Here is a 24,800-nt window from a genome sequence, read left to right on the forward strand (position 1 = left end):
GTAGTTTGAGAAAGCCTGTGCAGCCAAGTTCACTTCAAGGGAAACTCCAATGGTAACAGTGTTCTTCTAATGGAATGATTTATAAACACACAAGACAAGGATGTGGAGCCAATTGACCTTTCATAAGTTGCCTTAGGCATGATAGATGATTGAGTTTTAGAAAATAGGTCCTTCCTAGATCCATCTCTAATCTAAGGTTGACAACCTATATTTACTTTTTTCTATTGAAAATATATCCTTTTGTCACATACTATATCCTGATTATTATGGTTTCCTCTCTCTCTATTATTCCCAGTCCTCTCCCCTTCCCCTCACATCTGGATTCATTCCCTTACTTTGTCTCATTAGCAAAGAACAGGTTTCTAAGCAGTAATAAGAAAATATCACCAGGGGCTGGAGAGTTGGTTCACTGGTTAAGAACACTGACTGTTCTTTCAGAGGTCCAGAGTTCAATCCCCAGCAACCACATGGTGGCTCACAGCCATCTATAATGGGATCTGATGCCCTGTGCTGGTGTGTCTGCAGAAAGCTACAGTGTTCTCACATACATAAAATAAATCTTTTTAAAAAATTTTTAAACACATGCCATTCATTTCAAGAAAACTTCCAATTTCTTTTTTTAAAATCACCAAAAAATATAATATGATTAAAACAAAACTGTCACATCAGAGTTGGACAACACAAACAAACTGAAATGTCAAGAAACTGCACAGGTATCAGAGAGCCAGTTGTCCACACACTCAGGAATCCTAGAAGAGCATGAACTGAAAGCCATACTACATATGCAGAGGACCTGATGTAGACATGCGCAGTACCCTTGCTTTTGACTCAGTCTCTGTGAGTTCATATGTGTTTTGATACTGTTGATTTAGAGAGTTTTAATTTCTCAGTGCCCTACATCCCATCTTCCTCTTCAGCTCTTTCCACCCCCTCTTTCATTCCGGTTTCCTGAGACCAATAGGGCCATGGGAATTCAGTGAAGACATTCCACTTAGGGTGAGTGCTCTAATTTTTTCAACTGCTCACAGGTCTTTATTCACTAATGGGGTGGCACTTTCCCTTTCCCAGGCTGCCTCTCATTGAGGGTTCCACCAAGCTCAGTGTCCTCCTGTCAGGGGGAAGGTCCTCGTGGCCAGGCACCTGGTTTGGAGAAGGACTTCATCCCTTTCTGGGAATTGCTGCTGTTTGATGTCAGGAAGAAGATGGGGAGGGACATAGGCCATCAACACTGAGAGTTCCATGATATCCCAGATGGAGATGCAGGGTAGAAGGGACTGGTAGTATCCCCCAGCCTCAGCAACCTGAGGGCATCAGGAATCAGGCTCCCAGGATAGTACCAGAGATGCAGCTCTGGGCAAGGGCTCCTAAGTGGTGGCAGGGCTTTGGTAAAAGTCACAGGGGGGCTGCAGTAGGGGTGGTCATTATGTAGGCTAAGCCAGGATAAATGGGTGGCCATGTACTCCTCAATCTTGAACGACTGGTGGAAATATTCCCTGATGTCCAGGCCACAAATCACCCCAGTGATGGCCTGTGGTTCTGACTTGGTGGATCTTGCCACAGGGGCTGTTGCAGGATCATTATGGCTCAGGGTTATGCAGATAGAGGGGTGGGATTCAAGCATCAGAGGTGGAGCCCTAATTTCTCAGCCATTCTGATGTGTGTATTGTAAAATCTCAAAATTCTCTTGATTTGCATGACCCTGATGGTTAAAAATGTTAAACATTTCTTTAAGTGTTTCTTAGACATTCTCCTTTCCTCTTTTGGGAATTTACTGTTTATATCTGTATCCCGTTTTTAAGTTTTTTTCCCCCCCTCTTTGGTACCTAGTTTCTCGATTTCTCTTTATATTTTGCCTATTAGTCTATTGGATGTGTAGTTGGTAAAAAAAAAAAAAAAATCTTTGCCTAGTCCTATTGTTTGCTGCTTTGTCAGCATGATGATGTCTTTCATCTTACAGTAGCCTTTCACTTCCATGAGGTCCTATTTATTAATTGTTTATCTTGCTACTGCTATCATTTTCTTTTTTTTTTCCATTTTTTATTAGGTATTTAGCTCATTTACATTTCCAATGCTATACCAAAAGTCCCCCATACCCACCCACCCCCACTCCCCTACCCACCCACTCCCACTTTTTGGCCCTGGCGTTCCCCTGTACTGGGGCATACAAAGTTTGCGTGTCCAATGGGCCTCTCTTTCCAGTGATGGCCGACTAGGCCATCTTTTGATACATATGCAGCTAGAGTCAAGAGCTCCGGGGTACTGGTTAGTTCATAATGTTGTTCCACCTATAGGGTTGCAGATCCCTTTAGCTCCTTGGGTTCTTTCTCTAGCTCCTCCATTGGGAGCCCTGTGATCCATCCATTAGCTGACTGTGAACATCCACTTCTGTTACTGCTATCATTTTCATTTACAGACAGACATTTGACCTGTCAGAGCTTTCTGTTAACCAACATTTAAAATACTTCAGTGATCTTCTAAGACTCAGACAAGCTCAGACTGGAGCAAACAGGCTATTCATTTAGCTTTTATTTTTCATATTAGTCTCTCATTGTTACATTTGGGTGTTGCAATAAATATCCAAGTTAAATATGCCCCGGTAATGAAAACACAACTCACATGAGAATGGAATTAATGTCAAGTGTAATTCTCCCCAGAACATCCCACAGCATCTGGGTATCCAAATATTCACATGAAACATTACAGTAGAGGAGAAATCATTCATATACTACTTTCTCTATTTTGTCTAAACATACTTGATTATTTCAAAAGTACAAAATTAAGAACTTATTTGTTAAAGATATATAACAAAAATCAAAAAATAAGAAACCAAATAAGAACTAGTAGAATATTGTGAAGTATAGTATCTTGTGTCCAGGCTTGCATCACCTGTTGGATGTTCTGATGAAAGCTTCTTTATAGTTGTTTCTGAGATGGTAGCATTAAAACTCTGGATGTTCCTCTTTGAGCAACAGAAACACCACACCTAAATCCATTCTCCCCTCTCAGTCAGATTCAAAGACATGCTAACTCCTTTCCAGAGGCTCTGAAGAAATTTGTGCATTCTATGTAATGATGTGTGCACAGGTGGTGCTGTTCTTAGTGACCTCAGCCCCAATTCTTGCTCTTCTGTAGACACATCTAAAGAGATGAAGGTCAAAGTAAGCCAGAGATTTTCAGGAGCATTTCACTAGAATGTCATAGGAAAAACCATGATTATTAAAGGGTGCGAACTAGATCGCTACACAATGCAAGTAGGATCATTTCTGAAAATTTAACCAATGATTCTTTTTGATTAAATCTTCTTCATATTAACTCCAATGTTTGACCCTGTGTATGTGCAGTCTTGTTTATATGTGTGTACTCAAGTGTGTGTGTCTATGTCTATATCCAGGTGTATAAGTTCATGTGTGTTCAAAAGGCATTGTGAGTATTTGCTACTGTGTGAGTAGGAGGTCAGTTAAGTGCCTTCCTGAATTTATTTGCAGTATGTTTTTACACACTCTCACCTGGAATGTGGACTGTCAACTAGATTAGACTGTCTGCACAGAGAGCATGAAGGATCTACTTCCATCTCCATGAAGTTTAGCTTATAAGCACATGGAAGAGCCATACCAAGGTTTAACATAGTTTCTGGGGGTCTAAGGTCAATTCATTATACTTGTTTACCAACCATTTTGTATAGAGAGTTCCTTTTTTGTCATAGACAGGGTGTCAGTGTGGGCTTGAGGGTAAGTTTCATGGCTAGATTCTCATCTCCTCATATTATCCATGAACCTATCAATTTTAGTCCAAGAGAAAATGGTTCATTGCTCTTGAGTTATAAATTCTCAGTTGCAGCTCTGTACAGTAAACAGGAATAAGTGGAGTTATAAAGTAATTTTTCTTTTGCAGCAGACTCAAGAGAACTTACAAAGTAAGGAAAAAAATGCTGTGTGTGTGCTAGTTTGGATTTCCATTGCTGTGAAGAGACACCATGACTAAGGCAAATCTTATATAGAAAAATATTTAATTTGGGCTGGTTTACAATTTTAGATATTATTCAGATAATATATAGTTCAACATATTACCATCACTGCAGGAAGTACAGCTGTGTGCAGACAGAAATAGTGCTAGAGGAGCCTAGAGTTCTTCATCTTGATGGATATACAGCCGAGAAACTGTGTCTAACATTTGGTGTACCTTGAGCCTGCCTACACAGTCACACTCTCCATCCAACATGGCTACACCTACTCCAATAAGGTCACACTTCCTAACAGTGCCATTCCCTATGGGCCTATTGGTGCCAATTTCATTACCACAGTACATATGTGTTCACATTTATAGCTTATATATACATGCACACACAGACACACGCACATACACACAAAAACTCACATATGTATTTTGATATGTGCTAGCATCTAAATAAAGGGTCTGCAGGTTGAAGGAGACATGGAATTGTCACAAGCAAAGAACCCATAGCTGATAAAGCCTTGGAGTAATTAAGCAAGGTACCGTGTCATATTTGGAAGCCATACCTGTTATGTATTAAAGGCAACAATGGGTATATTTCCAGGAACTGAATTTAAACTTAATGGCTAAGGTTATAAAGCTTTTGTTTTCAGAAGGAATGGGCAAGCTACTTATGTAACTCAGTTTCCCTGCATCTTGGTAATTAGAATAATTCATTCCCACCACTATCCCCCAGACTCAAGAACTAGGCTGTGAGAAGTTTCATTTACTGCTTATACTCTTTCCTACAGTCTAGCAATTCAGAGAGAGATCACAACCTTATGATCATGGTACTCTACAGTAGTGCACTATGAAGGTCCACTTTGACCTGCTGAGTATTCAGAGCCATGGCCTGGCAGTCCTGAACACTGAATGTCTCATGTGTTTGAGAGAGTTACCCAGGCGCAGAGGGATGATGAGGTTGATTGGCTGTAAGAGTGGTCAGAGTTCCATTTTTACACATGGACTATCCACTGGTGTTTTAGTGTGTTCTGTCAGAGGAATTCTGATGTGTACTTGTCATGTGTTCCTTTTCTGAGATGAATGGCCATTATGTGACACATACTGACCTTTTGGGGTAGTTGTGAGTTGTCCAACTTGGAAACTGTCATCTATCTGTGTCATCCACAAGAATGCCACAAAAACCAAATGTCCTTTGGACAAGGAAGGGGAGATCCTTTCTCAGCATGCTGCATGGATCCTGGAATGTCAATCTTGAACATTTTCAGGGATGTTATTAGGAACACCTGCATGGGATAAAAGACATGGATAAGCCCTCTGTTTTATGAAAAGGCAAGCAGGAGTGTTTTCAACAGTCAGCACCCTAGGAGATGCTACTCCTAGGTCAAGCCAGAAACCTGACACCTGTCACTGGATCAGTAAGCAAGAGGTTTCCAGGATGCAATAGGGAGGACATTAGCCAAAATACCCAGCAAAGGGGAGATAGAACCTGTAGAGACCATCTCCATCAGCATGGCCCCCTGTTGAGGGATGGGGCCACCCACCCATCTCAAACATTTTATCCCTGAATTTTTTCTATATAAAGGAAATGCAGAGACAAAAGATGGAGCATAGATTGAATGAAATGCCATCAAGAAAATGTCACACCTAGAGATCCAGCCCACCTACAGACTCCAAATCCAGACTCTATTGCTGGTACCAAGAAGTGCTTGCTGACAGAGGCCTGATATAGCTGTGCCTGTGATGCTCTGCCAGCACCTGACCAATACAGATGCAGAGCCTCACAGTTAACCCTCAGACTGAATCCAGGGACCCCAATGGAAGAGATAGGAGAAGGAGTGGAGGAGCTGAATGAGATTGCAATCCCATTGGTAAAACAATATCAACTAACCAGACCACCCAGAGGTCCCAGGAACTAAACCCCAACCAAAGAGTATACATGGGGGGGACCCATGGCTCCAGTTATATATGAAGCAAAGGATTGCTTTATCTGGCACCAATAGCATGGGAGGCCCTTGGTCATGTGGAGGCTTGATTCCCCAGTGTTAAGGGGATATTAGAGAAGTGAGGTAAGAATGGTGTGTGTGTGTGTGTGTGTGTGTGTGTGTGTGTGTGTGTGTGTGTGTGTGTGTGTGTATGTGTGTGTATGTGTGTGTAATATCCTCGTAGAGGCAAAGGAGAGGTGGTATGGGACCTGCAGTTTGTGGAGGGGAAACTAGGAAGGTCAACAACATTTGAAATACAAAGGTTGGAGAGAATGCTCAGTGATTAAGAGCACTGGCTGCTCTTCCAGAGGTCCTGAGTTCAAATCCCAGCAACCACATGGTGGCTCACAAAGATCTGTACTGGGATCTGATACCCTCTTCTGGTGTGTCTGAAAAACAGCTACAGTATACTCATGTACATAAAATAAATAAATCCTTAAAAGTAAAAAAAGAGTTCTCTGGTGGAATTTTTAGGGTCACTTATATATATTATCATATCATCTGCAAAAAGTGATATTTTGACTTCTTCCTTTCCAATTTATATCCCCTTGATCTCCTTTTGTTGTCTAATTGCTCTGGCTAGGACTTCAAGTACAATGTTGAATAGGTAGGGAGAAAGTGGGCAGCCTTGTCTAGTCCCTGATTTTAGTGGGAATGCTTCCAGCTTCTCGCCATTTACTTTGATGTTGGCTACTGGCCTGCTGTAGATTGCTTTTTATCATGTTTAGGTATGGGCCTTGAATTCCTGATCTTTCCAAAACTTTTATCATGAATGGGTGTTGGATTTTGTCAAACGCTTTCTCCAATTCTACCGAGATGATCATGTGGTTTTTGTCTTTGAGTTTGTTTATAATGGATTACGTTGATGGATTTCCATATATTAAACCATCCCTGCATCCCTGTAAATGAAACCTACTTGGTCAGGATGGGTGATTGTTTTGATGTGTTCTTGGATTTGGTTAGCAAGAATTTTATTGAGGATTTTTGCGTCGATATTCACAAGGGAAATTGGTATGAAGTTCTCTATCTTTGTTGGGTCTTTGTGTGGACTCCAAAAATTCACATAACCCCATTAAAAATGGGGTGCAGAGCTTAACAAAGAATTCACACCTGAGGAATACCGAATGGCTGAGAAGCATCTGAAAAAATGTTCAGCATCCTTAATCATCAGGGAAATGCAAATCAAAACAACACTGAGATTCTACTTCACACCAGTCAGAATGTCTAAGATCAAAAATTCAGGTGACAGCAGATGCTGGCAAGGATATGGGGAAAGAGGAACACTCCTCCATTGTTCTGGGATTGCAAGCTTGTACAATCACTCTTGAAATCAGTCTGGCGGTTCCTCAGAAAATTGGACATAGTACTACTGGAGGATCCCACAATACCTCTCCTAGGCATATATCCAGAAGATGTTCCAACTGGTAAGAAGGACACATGCTCCACTAAGTTCATAGCAGCCTTATTTATAATAGCCAGAAGCTGAAAAGAACCCAGATGCCCCTCGACAGAAGAATGGATACAGAAAAGGTGGTACATTTACACAATGGAGTAGTACTCAGCTATTAAAAATAGTGAATTTATGAAATTCCTAGGCAAATGGATGGACCTGGAGGGCATCATCCTGAGTGAGGTAACCCAATCATAAAGGAACTCACACAATATGTACTCACTGATGAGTGGATATTAGACCAGAAACTTAGAATACACAAGATATAAGATACAATTTGCTAAACACATGAAACTCAAGAAGGATGAAGACCAAAGTGTGGACACTTTGCCCCTTCTTAGAATTGGGAACAAAACACCCATGGAAGGAGTTACAGAGACAAAGATTGGAGCTGAGACAAAAGGATGGACCATCTAGTGACTGCCATATCCAGGGATCCATACCATAATCAGCCTCCAAAAGCTGACACCATTGCATACACTAGCAAGATTTTGCTGAAAGGACCCTTATATAGCTGTCTCTTGTGAGATTATGCCAGGTCCTAGCAAACACAGAAGTGGATGCTCACAGTCAGCTATTGGATGGATCACAGGGCTCCCAATGGAGGAGCTAGAGAAAGTACCCATGGAGCTAAAGGGATCTGCAACCCTATAGGTGGAACAACAATATGAACTAACCAGTATCCCGGAGCTCTTGTCTCTAGCTGCATATGTATCAAAAGATGGCCTAGTCGGCCATCACTGGAAAGAGAGGCCCATTGGTCATGCAAACTTTATATGCTCCAGTACAGGGGAACGCCAGAGCCAAAAAGTGGGAGTGGGTGGGTAGGGGAGTGGGGGGGAAGGTATGGGGGACTTTTGGGATAGCATTGGAAATGAAAATGAGGAAAATATCTAATAAAAAATATTTAAAAGGAAAAAAATGCTGGATATAGTATACAATTTGTGAAATTCATGAAACTCAAGATGAAGGAAGACCTAAGTGTGGACACTTTTCCCCTTCTCAGAATTGGGAACAAAACACCCATGGAAGGAGTTACAGAGACAAAGTTTGGAGCTGAGAAGAAAGGAAGGACCATCTAGAGACTGACATATCTGGGGATCCATCCCATAATCAACCTCCAAACGCTGACACCATTGCATACACTAGCAAGATTTTGCTGAAAGGACCCTGATATAGCTGCCTCTTGTGAGACTATGCAGGGCCTAGCAAACAGAGAAGTGTATGATCCCAGTTAGCTATTGGATGGATCACAGGGCCCCCTATGGAGGAGCTAGAGAAAGTACCCAAGGAGCTAAAGGGATCTGCACCCCTATAGGTGGAACGACAATATGATGTAACCAGTACCCCCTGGAGCTCATGTATCTAGCTGCATATGTATGAGAAGATGGCCAAGTCGGCTATCAGTGGAAAGAGAGGCCCATTGATCATGCAAAGTTTATATGCCTCAGTATATGGTAACGCCAGGGCCAAGAAGTGGGAGTGGGCAGGTAGGGGAATAGGGGTGCGGAGGGTATGGGGGACTTTTGGATTAGCACTGGGAATGTAAATGAGGAAAATACCTAATAAAAAATTAAAAAAAAAAGAAATAAGAAAAAAACTAAAAAAAAAGAAATGTAAATAAATAAAATAACAAATTAAAAACAGATAATGAAGTATATTTAGGCAATGGAGTATTACTCAGCAGTTTGAAAGAAGAATGACATGATGAAATTTTTAGGCAAATGCATACACCTAGAAAAAATTCATACTAAGTGGCATAACCACGACCAAAAAGGTACATATGATATTTATTCATTTCTATTCAGATATTGGCCATAAAGGAAATGATAACTAAGCTGCAATCTTTAGATTATGAGAGGTTAGATTAGTCAGAGACCTAGAAAGGGAAAATATTAACCTTAACGGAGGGGGAAATAAAATAGATTTTACATGTAAAGCAGGGACAGGTGGAGATGGGAGCACATGGGGATAGGAGTTCTTGGGGGGGGGATCATGAGAATGACTGGTGAAGTCAGGATGAAAGAGAGAGTATCAAACCCAGGGAGAGAGAAGATTGGAATTTGGGGACATTTGTTGTGGAAATGAGGTGCAGTGGAAACTTTCTGGAATTTATAAAGGTGATCCTAATGAGGACTCTTAGAAACAGGGACTATGAAGACTCAACTGGCCATCTCTGGTAGGCAGGCATAGCTTCTAGTAGTGGGATTGCATTGCATTCATTTGAGTTGATGGCTAGAAGATCCAATGGAAATTCTCAAACAACCCAGGCTGCTGTCAAAAAAAAAAAAAAAAAAAAAAAGGTATCCAAGGGGAGCTCCACAATCTGAGGAGAAGGCAATGGGGTAGGAGGAGGAGGAATATGTACGGCTCTGACCAGGAGAAGAGTAAAGAGGGGGGCCCTGATAGAAGTGTAAAGTGAATAAAATAAAACTATTGAAAAAAAAATTAGAAAAAACTGTGACTGGAACTGTCCAAAATCTCAAGCCACTTTGTTTTTCTCTCAGCCATCTGTCAAAGTGTTCTGAATGCCAATTCAAAGATGATTTTGGAATTCTACTGAAATATTTCAGACTTTTTGTTTGTAAATATTATTTATCCAACATCACAGAGAGATGGTCCAACAGGATGCCCTCAATTTCACTATCTGTATGTAAGTGACTTTGGGTCGATGGCCACTGTTCTTCTCAGGAGAACAAGTCTAGAGCCACAAAAGGGATGCACATTCACATGCCAAGGCTCTGTAAGATATATTCTTTATCTGCTCAGGCAGGTTTCATAGTCAAAATGCAAAGTATCTAAGGTGGGCAGTGAATCAGGTTTATCTGCCCCCTGGTGGCTTACACGAAGAGATCCACCTATAGAGTCACATGGTATCATTAGCAATTTGGAGTGGTTGTGTGTAGTTGGATGGTAGAACAGAAACATTTCATTGTCTACCATAGCATGTCGCTGTGATGCTATGTGCAGTCTCTGAGCTCTTCTAGAGCTCAGGCACGATATGATAGTCATTCATGGGAAGTGTATGTGAAAGATGCTCACCTCAATCAGCATCATGAATGCTGAGTGTGCACATCCTCATGTCAGGAATAATCTGGGTACGTGTTTCAAGATGTTGCAAGGCATCTACAAGAGAAGGATTATTTTACAATGAAGCTACCAGAAAGATTCTTTCACCTTCTCAAGTCCCGTTGCCTTTCAGACGAGAGTAGCTTTATTTTAGGTGGAATTCAGTACCTTGTGAAACAGGTATTCATTTTCTCCTTATGTGACCTACCTGAGAAATAACTCAATGGGTATCTTGAGGAATTGCTGTCTGAAGGGATTCTCTAGCCTGGATGCCTGCTGCTGGCCTGTCCCATGAACAGGCTCTAGGAGTCAGGAGGAGAAGCAGTTTCCCAAACACTTGTCTGGGTTGGACACTGTGCATTCCATACACCATCTTGTTTAACACTTGCCTAGATAAGTCAGAATGCATAGATGGTGAATATGATCCTCCACCACAGAATTGTCTAACAGAGCCTGCAGATTTGAGAGGTGAAAGCAGGGTCAGTGAGAGAACTAGACTCTAGTGTACACACTAAGACTACAAGGGAATACAGTGTGTTTGTGATCATCTTATCTGAGTCATATATTTGAAACAGTGTACCAGCCAATCATGCTCTGTCCAAGAGAGCAAGTTAATGAGCATCTATGTGACTCAGATTTCTCCTCTGGGAGATGAATATTACTGGCCAGTATTTGGGTCAATTGTGGCTAGCTTCTGGTACAAAAGCTAGTGTTGACTGTACCTCTCTGAGTGTCTCCATCAGGCAGGCTATTTGGAAAGGAAGGTGCTGAAGTCTGTGAGTGTGGCCCAAATAAGCTGACTTCTCTTTTCTTGGGTAACAGGGTAAAGGCAGAAACATGATCCCTCCAGGGTCTGTAGCACAAAATGTCCCCAATATGTTTTACTGGCCTCATGGGCATCAATCCTGCACTGTGAAATTCACATACTTGGAGTCAACTGCACATGGTGTAGCTGACCAATCACTTGTCCTGTCTCTCCTGGGATTTCTTGATATGGCTACATTACTCAAGTCTCCTTTTCCTTGGTCCTGCTTTCAATGAAGTGTATGAGGAATGAAGACCACCTTAGTGGACACTAACTAAGAAGCAGATCAGTTATGGGCCAAGGAAAAAATGACATATACATCTTGGGTGGCTTCTTCAGCTACTTTGATGGATCTCTCATAATCATGACTCTGAAACTTAATACAAATGCAGTGACTGCAGCCAGTGGCAGGATTAATGTCAGGACATAGTTGTAAGTGAAGATCCTGAGCCTCTTTACTTTAAACCCTTCCTCCTTGAAAAATTTAGGACAGAGAATAACTTAAACTAAGTTATTTCAGGTTCCCTCTTTGTCCATTCCTTAATCAGGCTCCTCTCTCGCTCGCTCTTGCTCTCTCTCTCTCTCTCTCTCTCTCTCTCTCTCTCTCTCTCTCTCTCCTCTCCCCTCCTCTTTTATACTCTACAATTAGTCAATGACCCTTTCGGGAAGAGGGTGAGCAGATTTCCTGGGCAGACTCAGGGTTCCTGACCAGTATACCAGTTTGAAGTTAGGCAAAATTTCAAGTGCTTATCTTCTACATTTACTGTTCTAGGCTAAGTAAGCCCTATGAACCCTCCAAAGTGTGGCAGCATATGTGTATTCTGTGTATAGGTGTGCCCATTTCCCTCCACATTGGAGGTACTCTCCTGTTAGGAGACAGTATGGTTCTGAGAAAACTCTGCACACTGAGGCTCCTTAGCACACAGATTAAACTGAGCCAGAATGCATGGACTATGACTTCTGTGATGGGAGGGATACAGGACTAAGTCAGGCTGCAAACAAAAGAGCAGGGAGGGGACCTAGAGGAAGGAGGGGATGGAGCTGTTCTGTCCTCATGTGGGAAATCTGATAAGAATGAGAGAAATGAGTATTGCTGTGGTATTTCTCAACAGGCTTGGCCACAGATTTGACACATTCATGGGTAGATTGGACATGTTATTGGCTCAAAGTGCCATCTGAAAAGATGCTGTGAGAGGCCAGGCCTGGGCCATGGTTCCTTATTAACTGTTGTTCCCTGTGGAGAAACCCAGGGTAGATGGTTTACCTCCTCCTGTGATGGACAGAGCCTCTATTCTGGATAAACATGCACACTGTTCTCTGTATTTCCTGCAGGACTCTTCCTTCATTCTGCTCTCTCAGTCCACAGCAGGCAATCCCATGTTTCACAATATATAAAGCTTATCCCTTCAAATAGGATATGTGAAAGGGACCTTGTAAGGCAGTAGTTTTCTGCCCTCCTAACTCCTCCAAACTTAACCACAGTTCCTGCTGCTTCCACAAACTCTGCTTCTCATCCTCTGCTGTCCATCTTGAGCTCAGCTACTTCATTTTACACAGAGGCAAGAAATTCTGTGGTCCTGGCCTTTTGAAATCTGCTTTTTCAATTTTCATACCCATTCAGGGAAAAAATTTAATTTGTCTGTTTCAATGCAATAAGACAATCTGAAAAAGAAAAAAAATTAATAAAAAACTGTAGTCTCCCCTCCCCCAGCCTGAAACCTGCTTGCTCAGGGGTGGAGCTTCCTGCTCATTCGTTCTGCCACGCCCACTGCTGGAACCTGCGGAGCCACACACGTGCACCTTTCTACTGGACCCGAGATTATTCGGCGGGAATCGGGTCCCCTCCCCCTTCCTTCATAACTAGTGTCGCAACAATAAAATTTGAGCCTTGATCAGAGTAACTGTCTTGGCTACATTCCTTTCTCTTGCCACCTAGCCCCTCTTCTCTTCCAGGTTTCCAAAATGCCTTTCCAGGCTAGAACCCAGGTTGTGGTCTGCTGGCCGGACACAACAATTGGCGAACCAACGCGGGACTGAGAAACGGCAAAGGATTTTTGGAAGAGACGCTGCTGGTTCGGAGCTCCATAAAATAAAGGATAAGGGAAATTCATACCGGAGAAGGTATGGGCTAAGCTGAGACAGCGTTAAACCCTAGCGCTGGTTCACTTAGGTTCAGCAGTGAGGAGCTGGGTATCAGGCGGTAGGCCGTAGCTCTCCGAAGCTACATGAGGTGTGAGAAAAGAAAGGGTTTATTAAAAGGAATAGGCGGATTGCCCCAGTTACTAAAAGATGCATCATAAGGGAGGAAAATGTCCCAAAAAGCAGAGAGAAATATCTCTCTGGGCCTTATAGCAGGAGTACTCTGTTCCCTTTTGTGTCTTGTCTAATGTCCGGTGCACCAATCTGTTCTCGTGTTCAATTCATGTATGTTCGTGTCCAGTCTGTATGAATGAATGTTCTATGTTTTATGTTGGATAATAAAGATGGTATAAAAAACTTTATCTGCAAAGCCGAGAGCTGCCACGTGTTTCAGCCAGGAATCAGACACATGGCGGGAGGGCCCCTGCTGGAAAAACTGTTAATTTTAGGAAATAAGGGCGAGTGCACAGCCTCTAAGTTTCGGAGTAAAAAAGCTAATAAATGGTTTATGATTAATGTGTTTGACAATGGTAAAGTGTTTTTTATTCTATGATTGTAGCTACAAAAATTATTATTCTCTGATTGGTCTAAATGTAACTGCTTCATTTGGTTCTTTTTTATTGGTAATGTGCTCTGAGTGTTTTCACAATCAGCTCATAAGTTGTTGGTTAAGATTAATAATTGTTACATTGCTACAGATGGTTAGTGTTAAATTTGATAACTCAAGTTTAGAGTCCTTCCGACACGTGGCATAAGGCAGCCCAAGAGGCTGGGTCTCTAAAGATATTTCTAGTTTAGGTAATAATTAATGTGGTTCGTATCCTAAATAGTAAAATTTAAAATAAGATTTAAAGCAATGTCTCTTTATTAAAGCATTAAAGCTTGCTTTAATAGGTATTCATAGGTATTAATTGACATCCAAACTTCGTAATATGATAGTAATGCTTCTAATATTGATTTTAAAGATAATAAATTGTTTTAAACTTGGGTTTTGCTTTCCCAAGGTTACAGGTATTATCCTAACCTTGCACAAAAACTTAAAAATTATGGTTAAAACTGCTATTGTTCCGTTGACTGCAGCTTGCAGTTTGACTTCAAATTTAAGATCTTTAATTCACCTGTATACTGTAATTAAGATAATTACAAGAGTAATCATCTTATGAGAGCGCTCATACAGCTCACTTCATACAAAACTGTGACAGAGTTATCTAGTTATGTTTGTCTTTATAAATAGATTAGACAAACAGTTTGGTTATAGTTGCTGCCTGGCAGGAAACTGCAGTACGGGCAATTTTTTCACAACACTAAAGTTGTGAAGAACGTTTTAACTGTAAGTCATCTTAAGAAAGAGTATCAAAATTTGGAGGCGTAGACAGTTATATTGTTTCTCTAGAATCGGTCCTTATTACAAGAGGGCCAGGATGCTCAGATTAAAAAGTATTTTACGTTTGAGTCAATGCAGGGCTCTGGGCAGCCCCAGAGCAGCTTGTGGCCTTTCTTTTGTTTTGCAAACAGTGCCTGAGAAAGTTTTTTCCCTGTGTTCAAGAGAACTTCTTTTTAACAGTGTTACAGATCTATTCAGAAGTTTAAAATAATGCTTTAATTCAAAGAGTTTTGCTTCTAGTGAACTGTAACCACTAGAAAATTCTGCCTCTAGGTATGGCTAATGTAACTTTACATTATGTAAGAAAAAATTTTATTGTTTCTGCTTCTATACAAGAAGCCAAGAGTTTTAATCTTTCAGTGTATATTGTTTCCTAAGTAAAAGGTATTTTATTAACTAATGCTTCTTAAAGTTTACCTTAAATCCTTGCCCTCACCCAAAAGATTCAGAGACAATATCCTTTTATTACTTAGGGTTTTAGTTTACTACAAAAGTTTCTACAAAAAATAAAGCTTTTATAATTGTTGTTAATTGGTAATTAAAAATTGGTTGTGCCCAAAACAATTCTTTGGCCAAAAAGAAAACATTATTGTAAAGTCATTTTTCTCATCCTCCCAGCCGATCGTTGGCCCACGTGGGCCCAACTAAGCTTCTGTGGGGCGGAGTCTTAAGACACAGTTTCCCCTGTTCCAGCACAAATAATCTAGTTGTGTGCTGTAGATGTGTTTTAAAATGCTGAACAATCAAACCTTAATTTGTATATTAATAGTCAATGCCATATCTCTGAGCTCGCAATTGCTTAAATTGTTCATCCCTCAGATACTATTAATTCTCAAATTTACAATTGCTTATGCATATTTCTAGTTAATAAATAAATAAATTATGCACATGTGACTCTTAATAACTTTGCAAGCCTTCTAGTTACAACTGCTCCTTAAGAAAATTGATTGAAAGTGCAATTAGTCACTGCCCCTTTACAGCCAAGTATTTAAAATATTTGGTCAACTAGTTATTAATTCAAAAGTTTAGGTATTGTAAATTGTATCCCTGTGCATACTATTTAGTGCATTCCCATGCACACTATTTAAGTCTTACCTTTATTTTCAAAATCTAATATTTTAATGTCAAAGAGTTTAATAAATGCTTTATAGTATCTTAAAGGGATCTACTTATTGGCTTATAGATTAATCCTAAAACAACTACCTTATTAGAAAAGGGAAAAACAGGTTTTCTCCACTGAACGCTGCAGAAGCATATTAGTAAATTCGTGTGACGAGCTGGTAGGTAAGTTGACTCATGTCCTGATTGTATTGACTAAAAAACTAAATTAAATTCATGTTTTAGATCCATCCTTACTTGTCATTTTTCCAGTTTAGACTAGCTTCTAGCCTTTTAACTTTATGGCAATAGTACATCAGAGACTGTATATTCAGACTTAGTAAAATTAGTCATTTAATAGAGTCATAATGATTTTTCTCTTTTCTTCAGTGTGACCAGCCATTCTAACTCAATCTCAGACTGGTCTAATATTCAGTCCAATGTTAGAGATTCCTATATTCTAAATTACCTAGCAAAGTTAATTCAGAGCACATCCCCCACTTCCCCTAGATCCCTAACCTCAGAAGGATTGCTGGCCTTACAGCTAGTAGAAAAAGCTATTAAAGAGCAATTGGTCACTTAATACATTGGTAAAATAGAAGGACCCCCTGACTAACAAATGGAAGGGTCCAGATCCAGTTCTAATTTGGGGTAGGGACTCAGTTTGTGTTTTTTCACGAGATGAAAATAGAGCTCGGTGGCTGCCAGAGAAATTAATTCGTCAGATGAACACAGATTCTAAATCTTCTAAAGTATCACCTTGAGGACTAAAATTCCTCTTTTGCTTAAAAGTCGGCTTGAGGACTCAGGCTCCAAAAAAAGCTACTCTCTGAGCCAGCTCCCGACAGGAGGCCAGAGACTAGCCTCAGCTTTACAATTTGCATTTGAATAAAGTACCTGGACTTCCTCAAAAGAAGTTCTGCTTTCCTACTTTCTCACTGTGGAGATTTTGTCTTTCAAGCAGGTAAATCAACATTCTCGAGGCGGACCAGCGGATGTGCATCCCCGCCCCCCTAGAGCACACAGGTGGCTGCTGTTATCTCTTTTCCAAGGACATTTCCAGCACGTGGCTTTCAGTCTGAGTTAAAAATTAGGTTTACCAAGAGGGCTAGAAAAGTAGATATTTCTATATTAATAAAGATTGGTTTTTATTTTGATAGACAGGCTTAGCCCCTTAGCTGACCTCTGGCTTTTCACCCTTGCTGTTACTGCAAGGTGTCCTTAGCTCAATAGGCTGTGGAAAAAACAGGGATGAGGAGGAACGACTTCCAGCTCCTATTTTAGCCACAAATCATGGTGTTACTAATGACATAATTCTTGCCTAGGTCTTGCTAAATCTGAGGTTGATAATTCTCCTTTAGGAGCTGCACAGCACTCAGAACTGTGCATACTGGTTTGTGATCGTACAAATTCAGTATGGGCATCGCTTGGTGCAGAGAGCACTGCAGGGGAAGGTCCAGCTTGACCATTTCTGAGTTTCCTGTGAGATAAACCCGGTTTAAAAGAGGTTGGTATCAAATTTTGGCTAAGAATCAAAAATATTTTTCGGCTCTGCCTCCCCCTCCCCAAAAGATACCGAGAGCCACAGGTGTGGGTCTTAACAGTACCCACGGGAGGAATCGGGTCAATGTCCACCCAAGCCAAGGTTAAAAGCCCACTCATCTACAGATGAGAAAATCATTTGATCACCTCAGTTAAGCATTGCCTTATTTAACTTAATTAATAGGGGGGAGAGAGATTGGAGACCGTACTGTCTTCACTGCCTCCCACCCCAAAATAAAAAAGCCAATTGGCCTTGTACTACAGAGCCGGTCGAACGCCTTCTCCCTGTTTCCCACCTATCATCCAAAAATGCGGAGGAATATCAACTTAGTGTTATTCTTATTATAGTGTATTTCACATTTGTTCAGTCAAACTTAGCCAAAGTTCCAACGCCCTACTTAAAATTCAACAGGAAAGTTACCTACCAAGTACTAATTAGCATTATAAAGTCAGAGCCTACAGCTCCAGGCTTTTCAGTTAGTTGTTTACTAAGATAAGAAAGGACAGTCTTAGCCAGATACAGTTTACCATAAGAAAAGTTAAGGAATCCCATGAAAGCAAGTTTTTTCTTTAGCCCTAGATTCCAGGCAGAACTATTGAGCATAGATAATTTTACCCCCTCAGGCCAGCTTTTTCTTTTTTTAAATTTTGTTAATAAAAGGGAGGAAATGTAGTCTCCCCTCCCCCAGTCTGAAACCTGCTTGCTCAGGGGTGGAGCTTCCTGCTCATTCGTTCTGCCACGCCCACTGCTGGAACCTGCGGAGCCACACACGTGCACCTTTCTACTGGACCCGAGATTATTCGGCGGGAATCGGGTCCCCTCCCCCTTCCTTCATAACTAGTGTCGCAACAATAAAATTTGAGCCTTGATCAGAGTAACTGTCTTGGCTACATTCCTTTCTCTCGCCACCTAGCCCCTCTTCTCTTCCAGGTTTCCAAAATGCCTTTCCAGGCTAGAACCCAGGTTGTGGTCTGCTGGCCGGACACAACAAAAAACTATATGAAGCAGATATAGGTAAAAAAAACACATGCCCAACCTCAATTATGAAATTTAGAATTTTCAAAAACAGATCAAGATGAATGTCCTATGTGTCACAAGCCTTTCCACAAAGACACAAGTGGGTTGTTTTCACTCATATACAAGTTTGGTGGTTAGGGGCCTGAACATCAATGACAAAGCTGTAAGGACATGGACTAAGACCTTGGTGTCCTGGAGATGTTCAACAACATTTAGGGATTCAGACAGTTCACCTCTCCCATTACAGACACCCCCAGTGTGGTGCACAATGCTTTGGGTGGTTCCGAACCGAGATTCTAGCATCCCTGGCTCCCCATTACCCAGCCAGGATGTATAAATTTCTATGGTTAAAATCTCAATCCAAAGTTGTTTGACAAGCAGAAAAGCACTGTGAGACCCATGAAAGCCAGGCTAGTGCATGGAAGTCAGAAGATGATCAGACCATATCTGGGTGTTGGATCAAGAGAACAGGATGCTCTTCTTTGCCTTGGTGACCATGAAGTGAAAATTGCCTTCAACAATACAAGACAGGCACCAGTTGTCTCAGTGACCCACCTTGAGTCCTCATGTGTGACCTCTTGGTTCAGTTGAAAAAAAAACTCCATTAATCAGACTGCCTAGCCAGTTTAGATTTTCCTGTGTTTGCAGGTTGAGGTCACATGACTTGTGCCTGGCCAGCAGGTGAGGGATCCACTGAAAGCAGGCAGGGTTATAGAGTCACACTCTGTGGCTTATTTTCAAGGATGTGTCAGCTACAGCACACTGGCATCTTTCCACAGAAGTATTCTAGATGAAATTTCCACCTTAAGCTACCCATTCCCATGAGAACATAGACTTTTTTTCTGAAGTTTAGATTTGAGGTTTGCTCCAAGTTCATAATTCACCCTGGATGGAATGGAGAGCAGCGCCTCCAATTCGATTCTCTCCATGCCAAAAGACAAAAGCACAGAAATGGAGTAATTCTATATTGAAAAATTAGAAGAATTTATTAATGCTGCTGTCCCATACTTAAATCAGGGAAGTACCCATGTAAAATCCTAGCATGCAGGATAAAGTGGTGTGGGGAATCTCTGTGAGTTTTAGGGCCACCTATTTTATATAAAGATTTCCAGAACAGAAAAAGAAAGCTATATAGTATGTTCCTGTCTCAAAAATTATAAAAGTTCAGGACAGGAAATTTTCCTATCTCATTTAGAGAATGCAACAGGACCGCCATTCAACAGGACCTCCATTCTTTCAACAGCTCTAGCTTCACTGATGTGCAACAGAAACACAAGGTGACCCTCTCTGAAGCCACAGAAGTCAAAAGTACTCTTGCCCACTATGGTATGAAAAGAGCTTTTTGTTTTGTCGACACAGGACTCACCAGATGATCTGGATTCTAGAAAGTATTAACAGCCAAGATTCCAGTTTTATTGCTGGGAAGAATATTGGACCAATGCTGTCAATATGCCCAAGTGCTCGATAAAAACCCAGGGACAGGTGGTCAGAATGGAAGCTGACTGCCAAGTACAAAGGAGCAAATAGTTCCTGCCTTACCACATTTCTGCCAGCTCTCATTTTCCAATTGTTGTCAACAAACAATCAACACTTTCCCTCTGTGTTTGGGATACTAGCATAAACCACTTTATGGGTTCCTGTTTTCCACTATGCTAAGACCATGTATCAGAGACTCTTGTTCTACAACAAGTAGATACTTACTAAATTCAGCCTTACTTTCAAGTGCATGGTTCCCACAGATTAGGTCTTAGGACTCTCTGTGGAGCTCAGTTGCCATGACAATCCAGTGAACTGCTTCTAATCTGGAAGGTGTCCTGGAAAACACATCACTAGGACTCCATACTCCACCAGTGTATGACATTTCCAACACCATGATCACCAATGGTTTTTCTTAAGCCTGAATTCTTGGTTAGCAATAGATACAATGTAGTACCATGGCTGCTGGCCTCCTAGAGACAATACCTGGCATCAGGCCTGGCAAGGTCTACTTAATTTTCCATAGTGGAACATAACAATACTAACTGGATGAAAGAGGCTGTGAGGATAATGACACAGCTACAATATAAATAAAATGATGGAGATGCAACACTTTCTATTTGTTGCCCAGAACAAGAGAGTGTATTTAATGAGGCATCCTCCCACTTTTCTACCTTGACAGTAACCATCAGAGTAGGGCCTCTACACATGGCTTGCCCTGTCCTGTCTACTCATACTGTCTGCAGGGAACATTTGTTCCTGGTCTTCCTTGTTCAAGACCCCTGCCTCAGTCCACACATTCATCCATTTCTCCTTAATCATTGACAGCAAGTATCACAGCACACACTTGATTTCTCTCTCTACAGGGCCACTCATTTCCTCCTTTCCCTATCCCTTCCTCTTACCTCCATTTATCTATTTCCCAGCTCCAATACGTCTTTCAGAGGTTCTGCTCATCTTTCAAAGGACCTTCACAAGATATCTTGGGTGTAATCAAGTGATTAAAGTGGAGCAAAGCCTGAGACCTGCAGACATGTCTGTTGTTTCCAGGGGCAGCTGTTTTAGATGCTGTGGAACCCTTTTCCCACCAACATGACAAAACTGGGGATCTTAAACTTTTATCGAGCCAGTGCTGCATGTGACTATTTAGGGAAGTCCAGCAAGCAGTGCAGGTGTTCCAGTGAACTGAATGACTCTACACATGGTCGCTGAGACTCTATATGTGGAGGAAGAATGCTATGACCTGTAGCCCTTATATCTTTTTACACAGCACCTCTGATTTCTGCCTTGCAAACCTCTCTTTGCACACCACAATACAGTTTACCCTCAAAAGCAGCAGAAAGAATCATGAAGGGCCTTTGTTACAGACACTAAACACAGACTTTATCAGTATTGAAGACAATGGGACTCATCTGACCAATAGGGCTGCCTCTTTTTCCTGCCTCATGATAGCTCAGCAGCAGAGAACAGGATGATAATGTTTCAAGAGAGCATCCTGTTTGTATGCCTTGACTCATGCAAGGAACCATCAGTGTAGGCGTTTTTCTTCTTGTGGCTGGCCATGCTAATCTACCTCCCATGCTGTACTCCACAGAAAGTTTGTGAGTGTTCTTGATTGCCCCAGACTTCTGCCTTAGGCCAACACAAGCATCTCTTTCATGCTGATTTAAGGACAGAATCTATTCCTCACTCTACACTCCTCTCATTTCCTTTTACCCACTCCATCCCAGTTGCCAATTGTTCCCACGACCCACTTTCACCTGTCTCCCTCCTTCCAGGGCACTTACATGTTTCTCACCGTACGGAGGGCAGACAGCAGCAGCAGCAGCAGCAGCAGCAGCAGCAGCAGCAGCAGCAGCAGCAGCAGCAGCAGCAGCAGCACAGTGCTTTCAGAGCACGGGAAATTCGCTTCCAAACTGTGGGTGACCTAAGTCTAGGACCTGTGGGGCCAACGTGGGATGATACTGGAGAGACCTGTTCACCAGGCATGCTGTGTGTGGAATCTCTGTTGACTACAATATCCCCTGTAGCACTGTTAGTGACATCAGCTGTCAGAGCATCACTTTCTGGCACTGGGTCATCTGAATAGGGCATCCTCTCTGTGTAGGAATTTTTGGTGAGTATGGGGGAATTTCTGCAACTCTTGCTTCTTCTTTCAACACTCTAATCCTGAAAGTGACTCTTTCTAGATTCCATACAGGTTGAAAAGGTAGGTTCACTTGCTCTCCTCTTCAAGTGGGGAAGGGGGATAAGGGCACCTTAAGGGCTGCTATTTGCCCAGGGCTTCTCCACCTGCTGATGGCTGTCCCCATAGCTCAGTTGGTATTTTAAAATATTAAATGTTGCCATTACTTCATCTTTGAGTCGCCTATTTGTTAAGGATGACACAATCTCTTCACAGGTATAGCCAATGGTGCACATTGTGTTCACGATCCTGGGAAGGATTTCTTTTGTGGCAACCAGTCCATGAACTTGGATGTGGCCCAGTCATGGTCGTTCCACAAGCTGATGTATTGTCATCCCGAACCAGGTAGGGACCCCGAGTAACCGTGCAATGATGATGTGACACGGAAATGACAAGTGGTAAGGAATGGGACACATTGTAGTAGTGATGATCCTGTGCATATCCTCAATGGTGGCTTCTACATATGGAAAGTGCCCTGTGACCAGAACGTAGAGGACGATGCCCAAGCTCCACATGTCAACTGCCAGTCCATCATAGGGTTTCCTTGCCAGTATCTCTGGGGCCCTATAGAGTATGGAGCCACAGGTCTCCTCCAGCATCTGCCCCTCTGTGGTTTTAATGGCCATGCCAAAGTCACAAAGCTTTGCATTTCCTACCGCATTGACTAAAATGTTTTCTAATTTAATATCGCGATGTGCAATGTGTCTTTGGTGGAGGAAGTGCACTGCTGACACGACCTGCTGGAAAATATGTCTAGCCTCCTCCTCTTTCAGACAGCCCAGTGCCCTGAGGTACTTCTCAAGGTCCTCTCCTGGCACATACTCCATGATCACATACGTTGTTTTCAGTGTGTCAATCATGTGAAAAAATCGAACAATGTTCCTGTGTTCTAAAGATTGAAGAAGTTCCACCTTCAAAGTGAAGTCAGCAATGCTATTGATGTTTTTCTCAAGGACCTTGACAGCCACCCGTATACGTGTGGGAAGATGGCAGGCAAGCTTTACCTCACCAAATGAACCACAACCCAGAGATGACAACATCCTGAAATCCTTTTCAAGGATGTTCTCTTCCATGTGGGTGGCCATGATGTTTGCTCAAGTTCCACCACCTACTCTCATATAGAACCAGAAATATATGAGGCTAGAAATAAAAATTAATGCGATTTTAGAATGAATTCTCTATCATGAATTCTGAGATCTCCCAAACAACCCAATGATGCTCCTCAAGGATATAGAAATACCAGAAGATCCCAACCACAAACGAGTAGAGGAGGAATTCTATTAAAGGTCATGGATGATTTCAGTGAAGGGGGCATGCAAAGGTAAATACTGAGAGCACAGCAATAATTAGCTGGTTATTTTAAAGACCAATATGCAACCTTTTCCCATAACTGATCAAGTGAGACCTGATACAATTTGAAGAACAGAAAACAATAAACTGATGTTCTACACATACTCTATCTACTATGACTACAATCCAGATGATCTTTCAGAGATGCTTCAATATTTATGCTTCTAGAAATTAGAAAATATAAAAGGAGATTTTAGATATGTGTAAATTTTTAATTAAAATGAAATAAAACATGTAAACACAAGAACCATAAGCAACAAGTATGGTGTAGCAAAAAAAAAAAAAAAAAAAAAAACCATATCTTCCATTAAAGCAGAGCCCAGGCCTCATGGATTCCCCAAATGTATACAGATGTTAGAGAAACATATATACCAGACTTACAGAAATTAACTCATGAAAGAGAAAACAAAGGACTATATTCAAACTCGACTTTCTTAATATTACCCTCCTCCAACAGCCAAATAATCAAAATGAACAGAGAAAGCATAAGCTCCCTTCCATTGTGAACATATATATGAAAATTGTTTATTAGAAAAAAATTGTTCCTGCTTGATACTTCACATCTATTTCAGGAATAGACTACACAGCCCTTCATTCACAATCAAAATGGCCTCATGCAGAACGAAAGGACAGTATGTAACAAAGAAAATGAACAACAGCATAACTTTTCAGGGGTCTCTGGAGAAGACTACATACTAAATGCTATGAACAGTGACGTCTTGAAGGATGAGGAAAGTCACTGCTAGTAGGCATAGTTTGACTTGAAAGAAAGCAGTTCCACAAGTAGAAATGGGTCACCTTTTTGTCTCTTGTGGGTAAGGAGGAAGGAGGAGCCTGAGCTTTTAAAAAAGTCATACTATCAGTACAAACACATGGTGGACAGAAGGAAATGTTCAGGAGATAATGATTAAAGTCCATGATATGCATGACTTGGGGTTTCTCAGAGATTGAACGACCAATCAAAGAGAGACTATGGGCTGGACCTGGGTGTCTGCCACTCCCAGTACACATATGTATCAAAGATACAGCTTGGTCTTCATGGGTGTTCCCAAAACCTGGAGCAGAATTGGGAGAAGATATATATGAGGGGGTGTTGGGAGGAAAAGTAGGCAGATTGGGATGTAAGTAAATGATTGAAGTGAAATGGTTTATGTGTAATATACTTAAGTGCAATATAAATTTAATACAGTGTGTTATACTTATTTTGTGCAGTGTATTGTACTTATTTTGTAATTATGATTATTACAATTTCAGCATATAATATACCATAATTTATGATCATAAATTGTATAATTATAGTTTCCAATAATAAATTAGTATTCACAATGATATATATAATTATCATAAA

At 41.3% G+C, this 24,800-nt stretch overlaps 2 pseudogenes; both read right to left on the minus strand.

Moving 5' to 3' along the window:
* Positions 1-1,222: 1,222 nt before the first annotated feature.
* Hcfc1r1-ps1 lies at positions 1,223-1,578 on the minus strand (annotated as a pseudogene).
* Positions 1,579-2,623: 1,045 nt separating this feature from the next.
* Positions 2,624-23,599, minus strand: Mark4-ps (annotated as a pseudogene).
* Between the last annotated feature and the right edge of the window lie 1,201 nt (positions 23,600-24,800).

Source organism: Mus musculus, chromosome 17 (assembly GCF_000001635.26).
Source record: "Mus musculus strain C57BL/6J chromosome 17, GRCm38.p6 C57BL/6J".
In the NCBI taxonomy this organism is placed as follows: domain Eukaryota; kingdom Metazoa; phylum Chordata; class Mammalia; order Rodentia; family Muridae; genus Mus; species Mus musculus.